This window comes from Leopardus geoffroyi, chromosome C2 (genome assembly GCF_018350155.1).
Source record: "Leopardus geoffroyi isolate Oge1 chromosome C2, O.geoffroyi_Oge1_pat1.0, whole genome shotgun sequence".
In the NCBI taxonomy this organism is placed as follows: Eukaryota; Metazoa; Chordata; class Mammalia; order Carnivora; family Felidae; genus Leopardus; species Leopardus geoffroyi.
Window position 1 is genome coordinate 51,029,055 of NC_059333.1, and position 8,912 is coordinate 51,037,966.

Consider the following 8,912-nt stretch of genomic DNA (forward strand, 5'->3'; position numbering starts at 1 on the left):
TGTTGGACTGACACTTATGAAGATACAGTATCTTTATAAAAATTATAATTTCTTCAAGGACTACTGCATAATAAACTTGGCTTTCATCTCCATGCTTAACATCTAAGTGTTTCTTAAAAGTAAAATAGTATTTTACTGTTGCCATTGTTTTGTATTTTGTATTTATAGACACTGTTTAAAAGAACTTAGCACAGTGTTCAGGATGGACTCCCAACATGTGGTTTAGTCAAATGACTGAATACTAAACAGATTCCAGAACACAGATATCTACAGAAATTTCAGGACTTTTGTCAGAGTTGATATACACTGAGGCTTTTGTTTTGAGGAGGAAATGGATAAGAGTTTATACAAAGAATCATTGTAAGAAAGAAAAAAAAAGAGTTAACAAAAGCAGATTGGAATGCCCAACACCATGCTCCATGTTTTTCTCAAAATACTTCAACTCTCTTCATAAAGAAATTATCTGAAATTACTTTTCACAAGTTTAAAGGAAATAACTCGAAAACTAATTATCATAATTTAAAATCAAGTTCATTTTTCTTTCTTATTTGTGACTGGATTCTGTCACAAATATGATTGAAATGCAAAGGACAAAAATAAACAAATATTTGAAACTCTACTGTGGATAATCTGTAAGAGCAGGAGATTAAGTTGGTGTTGGAAACTCAACTCAGGAATCTCATATTCCTTCAGGGGGAAAAAAATGCCAATAGGACTTTAGACAAGTATTACACTCCAGACAGCTATACACTACTCCTTGACCAATATTCCCAAACTATCTCCTCTGTAGTTTGTCGGCTCTTCCCCTGTGCTTTTATCAACACTGAACAAGCTTCCATTCCTGCAAATTACAATACAGTACCCAGTGCTATAACTCATAAATGCACATTTGATTCTCCTACTTGACTATAAGCACCTTAAGAATACATTTTGTCTCATTCCTGGTATCTAGCAGATAAAATGATAATTAGAAGGTACTGAAGAAACATTTGCTATACTAATAAATGAATCTGAATGGATGGGAAATGGACATTTGTTGAATCTTGTGAAGATAATCATCCTGTTGAAATGTGCAAAAGAGCAGAAATGTTCCAAATGATTTCCTCCCCCCTCCTTTACCTGGGGTCAGAGAGAGGAACTGGAGTGTAGAAAGACAATGGAATATCAAAGAAATTGAAAAATGACAGAACAGTAGAGTTTAAAGAGATTTTTCAAGTTGACTTTTCCTATTATCTCCTCTAACAGAGGAGTAGGCATTTTAAGTGAAATTCCAAACCATATTTAGTAACAGAAATAGAATTATAACTCTAAATTTTATACTCCAAAGTCCCTTTGTTTATATCAACAATTTTCAAACTTGCTAAATAAAGTGGCTTTTATTATTTTTCCCACAGGTCTTAACTTTCAAAATATCATTTCTATAAAACAAAATGATTTTTTTTAATTTTTTTTTTCAACGTTTATTTATTTTTGGGACAGAGAGAGACAGAGCATGAACGGGGGAGGGGCAGAGAGAGAGGGAGACACAGAATCGGAAACAGGCTCCAGGCTCTGAGCCGTCAGCCCAGAGCCCGATGCGGGGCTCGAACTCACAGACCGCGAGATCATGACCTAGCTGAAGTCGGATGCTTAACCGACTGCGCCACCCAGGCGCCCCAAAACAAAGTGATTTTTAACTAACAACAACAAAAACCTGTTCTTGCCTTATGGTTCACAACAACAACAATGCTTGATAAGACATTTTATCAGCAGAGAAAATTAGATAGTAAAATCAGTTAATTTCTGTTTTGAAAAGAAAATGCACGTCTAGATTACAAAATACTAAAAAAAATGTAATTTAATTTAGTTTACAAAAACATTAAGAATAGTTCAGACCTTTATGACTAATTTTGCAAAGCTTAGAGGTGCATGTATTCTGGGCTGGAGCTCTTTTACTACATTCTAAAGCTTGCAAATGCTGTTTTCCTTTACTTTGCTGCCAACATTGCCAATATGCTAGTGAGCAAATTTCTTACACAGTGACCTGTGGTTTTGAAGAAGTGTTTCTATGCCATTTGGTTTTTGAATAATCTAGAATTTTAAAGTAATGGTACTTAGTGAGAATACAAGTGAATAATGTCTGGTGAAGATACACAGCAAATAATCAAGGAAGTTATTATAATTGAAACTATAATAATTTCCCCATTACAGAACGTGTAAATTTGCTACAAAGCATGAAAAATCATTGTCTGTGCATCTTATTTTTCCTGTATCATAGGATTATACTGGTTGATGAAGTGAGTATAGAGGATATTGTGGAACATTTGGATAACATTTAACTTCCATTCTGGTTTTTACCTCTCTCTGTACATAAACCTGACAATGAATGCCATTGCACTCAAATAAATAACAATGAAAGTCTATACTTCTGAATCTCTCTTATTTAAAATTATAAGTCTCTTTAGCTCTTGAGGAATTAACTCATCCTAGGTTCAGATGATATCAATTTAAATGCTGAAATACCAAGTATTTTCCAATCCTCACACATTACTCTCTCTATACAGTTCAACCATGAATATCAGATGAAAAAGTCAAAGTATCCATCAGAAAGAATGATTTCTTTTTTGCTTGATTGTTGGTAGTCTACCTCCCTCCCTTCACATTTTACTATATTGAGCTAGAAGTCATACGGGGCATATGTATTGCTAACTAACATTACATTAGCTAAATAGGTAGCTAAAGTAGTGGGTCCTGTTTTATGCTGCCCAAAACTCCCTGCTTTGGGCCCTAGGTACTAATTTCCTCATCAGCCTGCTAATTTTGCCTACTAATAACTCATAGTTGAATCTTTTTTCAGGAATGACCTCAACTAAAAGTCAGTACCTGCATTCAATACCTAGTTGACCTGAGTGTAAGTCCTAGCCACAGAGACATCTTTGAAGGCCATCCAACTTGACAGCTTCCCATGGGCTATCAACTGCACCTGCAGTTCAACTTCTCCTTTATCCCAATGTACTTTCCTCTCATAATAGCATTCCTTGGGATAATCCCCAAGGAACACTGCACACAAACCTATATGTCAGGCGCTGTTTTCTGGGAATCTGACCTATGACACCTAGGTGTTCCTTAATAGCTGCAGTGATTTTCTTTACCATTATTTTCCTCATGTGACTAAGGATTTCTTCACCTCAGAGGGTAAGGCATGCTTTTAAATGCTTAGCTGGAAATTTCTTAATTATCTTCTAAAAGCTTATTGTATACATAACTCTGCATATATCTAACGTATTGATAAGGATTCTTTCAATTACAAATAACTAAGACCTGACCTGAAATAGCTTAAAGAAATTGGAAAATGTTTTATAAAGAGAACTGGAATGGAGTTAAGTCAGGAAAAATGGTTATTATGAGTTAAAAATCACCATACCTTTCTTTCAGTCTTTACCAGTTCTGTGAGACTGCTTCTATTCACTTATTGATTTTTTCTGGAAGCTATATGGAAAACATAGTTGCCAACAATTCCCACAGAGAAATTTAACAGTCCATTCACTCAGAGAGAGAGATGGACTTTTCCTTTTAGATTATATTTACAAATATCAGAGAAAAGCACTCTCATATCCATGAGTGAGTCAGATTGTCTCCCCTGGAGAGCAGTAAGCAGTGGTCAGGTTTAGCAATATATTTTATTCACATAAACTATGTAGATAGTATAGATAGTTATATAGATAAGGTGTGGGGCAAGAATAATTTCAGATTAAGACAGGTGGATAGGACAATACAAAAATTAAATAATAGATATTAAAGCATGGTGTATGTCTTAAAGTAGAAAAGAAATGAAAAGAAAGAAGAAAAAAGGAAAGAATTTCTTAGTTTATAGAATTCATCAGGAAAAATTCATACTAACAGGCAGAAGACTGTAACGCTGGTTACCTTGTCCTCATAAGCTAGATAAGGGCACAAGCAGTCAGAATCACTGCTGAATTTCTCAGTGACCTCATCTTCCATCCTAAACAGAAGCCCTTAATACCACCACCATACTTTAAAACCCCTATTTCAGTCTACAAATCTAGGAGAAAGATCTTACTAATTGTCCTTTCCAAGGTTGTGAACTAGTAAGGAAATAGGGCATGCCCATGAGTTACCCTAAAGTCAGGAGCATGTGGACATTTATGTCATTCTTACCTGTGACAAATGGATGAAACTGCATCAGAATGGTGGTTAGTGGGAAAACATTATGTTGCAATAATAACAGCTATTAGGATATTGCACTCCTTGAGACTGCCCCTATACTGCTGTTGGTTGTAGGTGAGATTGCTTTTCTTGACCCTCTACCACTCCTGAACATCACGACTTGGTGTCTCCCTTTCAGACTTTCCCTCACAGAGTATAGGCCATGTGAAGATAGTTCTGCATCTGTACTTCTTTTTCAAAACTATCTAAATCAAATTCAGCAAAAATTAGTACAAAGAAATCATCAATTAGTCAAAAGGCAAATTGTAATACATGCTGTAGGAATTTGAGTTACTAAATATATGGTATAAACTCATATATGAATAATATTAAACTAAACTCATATATGAATAATATTAAAAAGAATGGATGCTAATTTCAATATTGGCATCCTTTCACATATTGCCCTAAAATTCATATGAGTGTATATTTGAATATATACATGTATATACACACTCTTAGATAAATACCCTACTATAAGACAACTATATATACTCTCTTTATATATATCCTACATGTATATAATTTTATATATTTATTTAATTCATATTTCCTATATATATATTTTTAATTTAATATTTATTCATTTTTGAGAGAGAGAGGGAGAGAGACAGAGTATGAGCAGGGGAGGGGCAGAGAGAGACGGAGACACAGAGTTTGAAGCAGGCTCCAGGCTCTGAGCTATCAGCACAGAGCCCAATGTGGGCTGGAACTCATGAATTATGAGATCATGACCTGAGCTGAAGTCGGATGCTTAACTGACTGAGCCACCCAGGAGTCCCTATTTATTATTTTTTAATGTTTATTTATTTACTGATAGAGAAAGTAACAAAGAGAGAGAGAGAGAAAGAGAGAGAGAGAGAGAGAGAGAGAGAGAGAGAGAGAGAATACATGCACGAGTGGGGGAGGGGCAGAGAGAGAGGGAGAGGGAGAATCCCAAGCAGGCTCCAAGCTCAGTGCAGAGCCTGACAGGGGGCTCGATCTCACAACTATGAGATCATGGCCCAAGGCAATCTTGCTAATCTTGCTAATCTCAAACCTAGAAGGGCTCATATATGAGATATTTGAGCATGTATAGACATACAAAATGCACAATACCAAGCCTGTTCATACCAGAGAAATAATATGATTTTTTCCCTCCAGATTTAGACAAAGTATTTGGTGAAGCACTGGCATTTAATCCCTTTCATAGTTTCACCAAATGAACTTATTTTCCATGTACAATTACTGTGATAGGCTGAAAGTTTATATGTTCAATTTCTTAGTAGAAAGAGGTGTTTACAAAGAAATCAGTAAGTTGGACATGGGGGAAAAATAAAATACTACAGTAGTAATTACAAAGAAGAAAAACCCATTATCTCACTCCCTGTCATCAATATGCATCTTCTTTTAAGAGACATGCTGGTGGTAATATTTCTATTTCTAAATAATATTTAATAACTTTATACAGATTCTGTTAGCCATAATGAAAGATGGGGATTTAACTCACATGATTCTCTCATTCTTTTCTATTTCATTCCAATTAAAAAAAATCACTACAGTGTTGTTATAAATAGGAAGCACACTAATTATAAGGAATTTACACAGAAAACAAAAACCAAAAGATTCCCAATCCACTCTGAACCTAATTACATATCCATCTATATATCATGTCTATATTTTGGAAGCGGTGGATAGTATGACAGAGAAAGGAAAGATATAAAGATGTGCTCATAGATAAATATCATAATGCCATATTTCTTAAAACTTTAAAATTTTTAAATTAAAAGAAAAAAGAAACTGATGTTAAGAATCCTTCAACTAAAGATAGCTGTAACTTCATCTCAAAGGATAGATGTTACTTCCTAAAATTTCTTTGTGTTAAAGAGAATAGTAATAGTAAGTTAAACCATGGAGTCATTATTTTTCTAGATAATACACTCCAAACTCAGAAACAACTGATTCTTTGAGATGAAAAATAATTTATTTAGCACTCTCTCATTTCCTTCCACTTCCTTTTAACCACTTCTTAATTTTGGCAATTATTATTTTTTTATACTGTAAATATTTAGAATATTATATGCTGTCTCCTACAATCAAAAGTACAATTGCTTAGTGTTGATTTTATATTAAAGAGAGAAATGCCATTCATAGGTCATTTTCTCAGGCTCCTCTGCTCATATGTATATTTTTTCATTTAAATTTATATCTAAATCACCTTGATTCAATGTTTAGCATTTTTATTTTGGAGACCTAAGGACACCATGCTTTTTGTGTTCTTCTATGTTTCAGTATATTAGTTGTCAATATTTGAATGGAATTTTTGTTGGATGAATACTGTGGAACTACACTTTATTCACTCTCAGAACCCTAAAAATACTGATCATAGTCTCTTGACTTTGAATGTTACTGTGGTGAAGTCAGAGGGCAACTCAATGTTTTTTAATCATCACGCTTTCTGTCCAGTCATCTAAACAACTCTTTACATTTCAAGTTTAATAAGTTACCTTGATGTTAATAATTCTGTATTGCTTTTTTCATAGAATACAAGATAAACTTCCATATATTAACATTTAATAATCCACTCATTCATCCAATAAGTATTTGTCAGAGTCTCCCATTCAGTAAATGTCTCTGTGAAGTGCTAGAAATGCATAGGTTAATGCACATACCACAGTGAATAGGATAGACAACATTTATGCCTTCATTTAGCTTATAATATATTGAGAGGGAATATAATTTTATTTAATTAGTAAATGCTATAAAAGACATTAAGATGAAGTTTATTATCTTATACAAGGAAGTAAAAAAAGACCTTTCTAAAGAGTTGACATTTGAACAGAAATAAAATTAACTGAGGAAGTAAACCATAAGGAGCAGAAGATGGTTGTGCTAGAAGAAGATGGTTCCAGGCAGTTGGTATGTTTTTCAGTCATTATATACCAGTTTATGCTGGATTACAGGGATAGGAATTTACTTCATATTTATATACTATTCACGCTTCATGTGTTAGGTGTACCTCTGCCCAATTATCTTTTAATTCTTGAACTGAAGCTAAGTTAGCAGCCTTTAGGTGAAGCATTATTGGTTATCATGGCAGGAAAAAAAAAAAGACAGGATTGAGCATGAACCACATGTCGGCTCTTAAATCTCAGAATGACATACATTGGTTTCAGTGACATTTTACATGGATGTATTGTAAATTATTTTATAAGTAGAGGCACAGGATAACATAATTTATTCCAATGACACAGAACAAACCATGAGAATGTCGGGGTGTACCAGGAGCAGAGTGGTGTTTATAGACTTGTAGTTCAAGTTTAATGGTTTGGATATTATTCAGTATGATGGGGATCTGGAGTATTTTGAGTAGAAGATTGATAGTATTCCTTAATTGCTGTGTTGAAATATACTCCAGAAAGGACCAGTATGAAAGAAGAGAAACTAGTCAGGAAACTATGGAAATGAGGAAAACAATGATGGTATTGGCCCAGGGTGACAGTAGTGCAAGTGAGGGAAAACTGTATTCATAATATACTCTAGAGGTGGATGATTAGAACTGAAGAAGGGTAAATATTTAATTAAAAAAATAAGCTGCTAGATAGGGGAGACATGAAGTAAGGGGGTTTAGGAGTTAGCTGAGGTCCCAATAATTTCTATAGAAAGAACATACTGAGTGATTTAAAATTTTTTTTAATGTTTATTTATTTATGAGAAAGACAGATTGTGAGTAGGCGAGGGACAGAGAGAGAGGGAGATACAGAATCCAAAGCAGGCTCCAGGCTCCAAGCTGTCAGCACAGAGCCGGATGTCCGGCTTGAACTCACAAACCAGGAGATCATAACCTGAGCAGAAGTTGTACACTTAACCAACTGAGCCACTTTGGTGTCCCTTGAGTAATTTTAGGTACAGGAGGACAAAGGTCAGAGTCCTGAATTTTCCAATATTTCCAATATTCTAATATTTCCAAAATTTCCAATATTTAAAAGCCAAGGGAAGAAGGAGACAGCAAAGGGGAATAGAAATAGCTCCAGTGGAGTAGGAAGTATTGAGAAGAACTTGTTTTCCTGGAACTAAGGTAAAAAATGTGTACCTAGAAAGAAGAAATGATTGTTTCACACCACGAGGCATCAGTCATGGTTTCTTTAAAGTTGACCAAAGACATTGAGGCTAGTTTCATCAATAACAGTGAAATAGGTGTGTATGAGTAATAGGAAAGAAAATCATAAGATAATCATGTCATTGGAAGAAGTAGGGGGAGCCAAAGGAGAAGAGTCTGCTGAAAACAAATGAAGAGGCAGGAAGCACACCCCCCAAAACTGCCCTGCCCCACCCCTGCCCCTCTTGGCCTACAAGCTGTTAGCAGACCAACAGATCCATCATAGGCTGATAGCTTCACATTTCCAGCACTTTCTACTCTCTGCTGAGGCTTTCCTAGGCCACAGAAACATGTTCTGCCTGGATTATGGACCTGGCACGCTGGCCAGAGTGTTAATAACTCGGGAAATATCCTTAAGCAATTAAAGATAAGGGAAGGCGGAGAAATATCTCAGGTTGTTCCCGCTCACATTGACTCGAATTGAGGTATATTCTGCAAAGACTCTCAGAGGATTCAGCAAAATATGAGCTCCAGTTGCCTATGATAGAAACTCGCTCATTAGCACACTCTCTCTGACTTTTCTTCCTTCCTTACCTCACTTCAATACTTCTTTTGCTATATTTTCTGA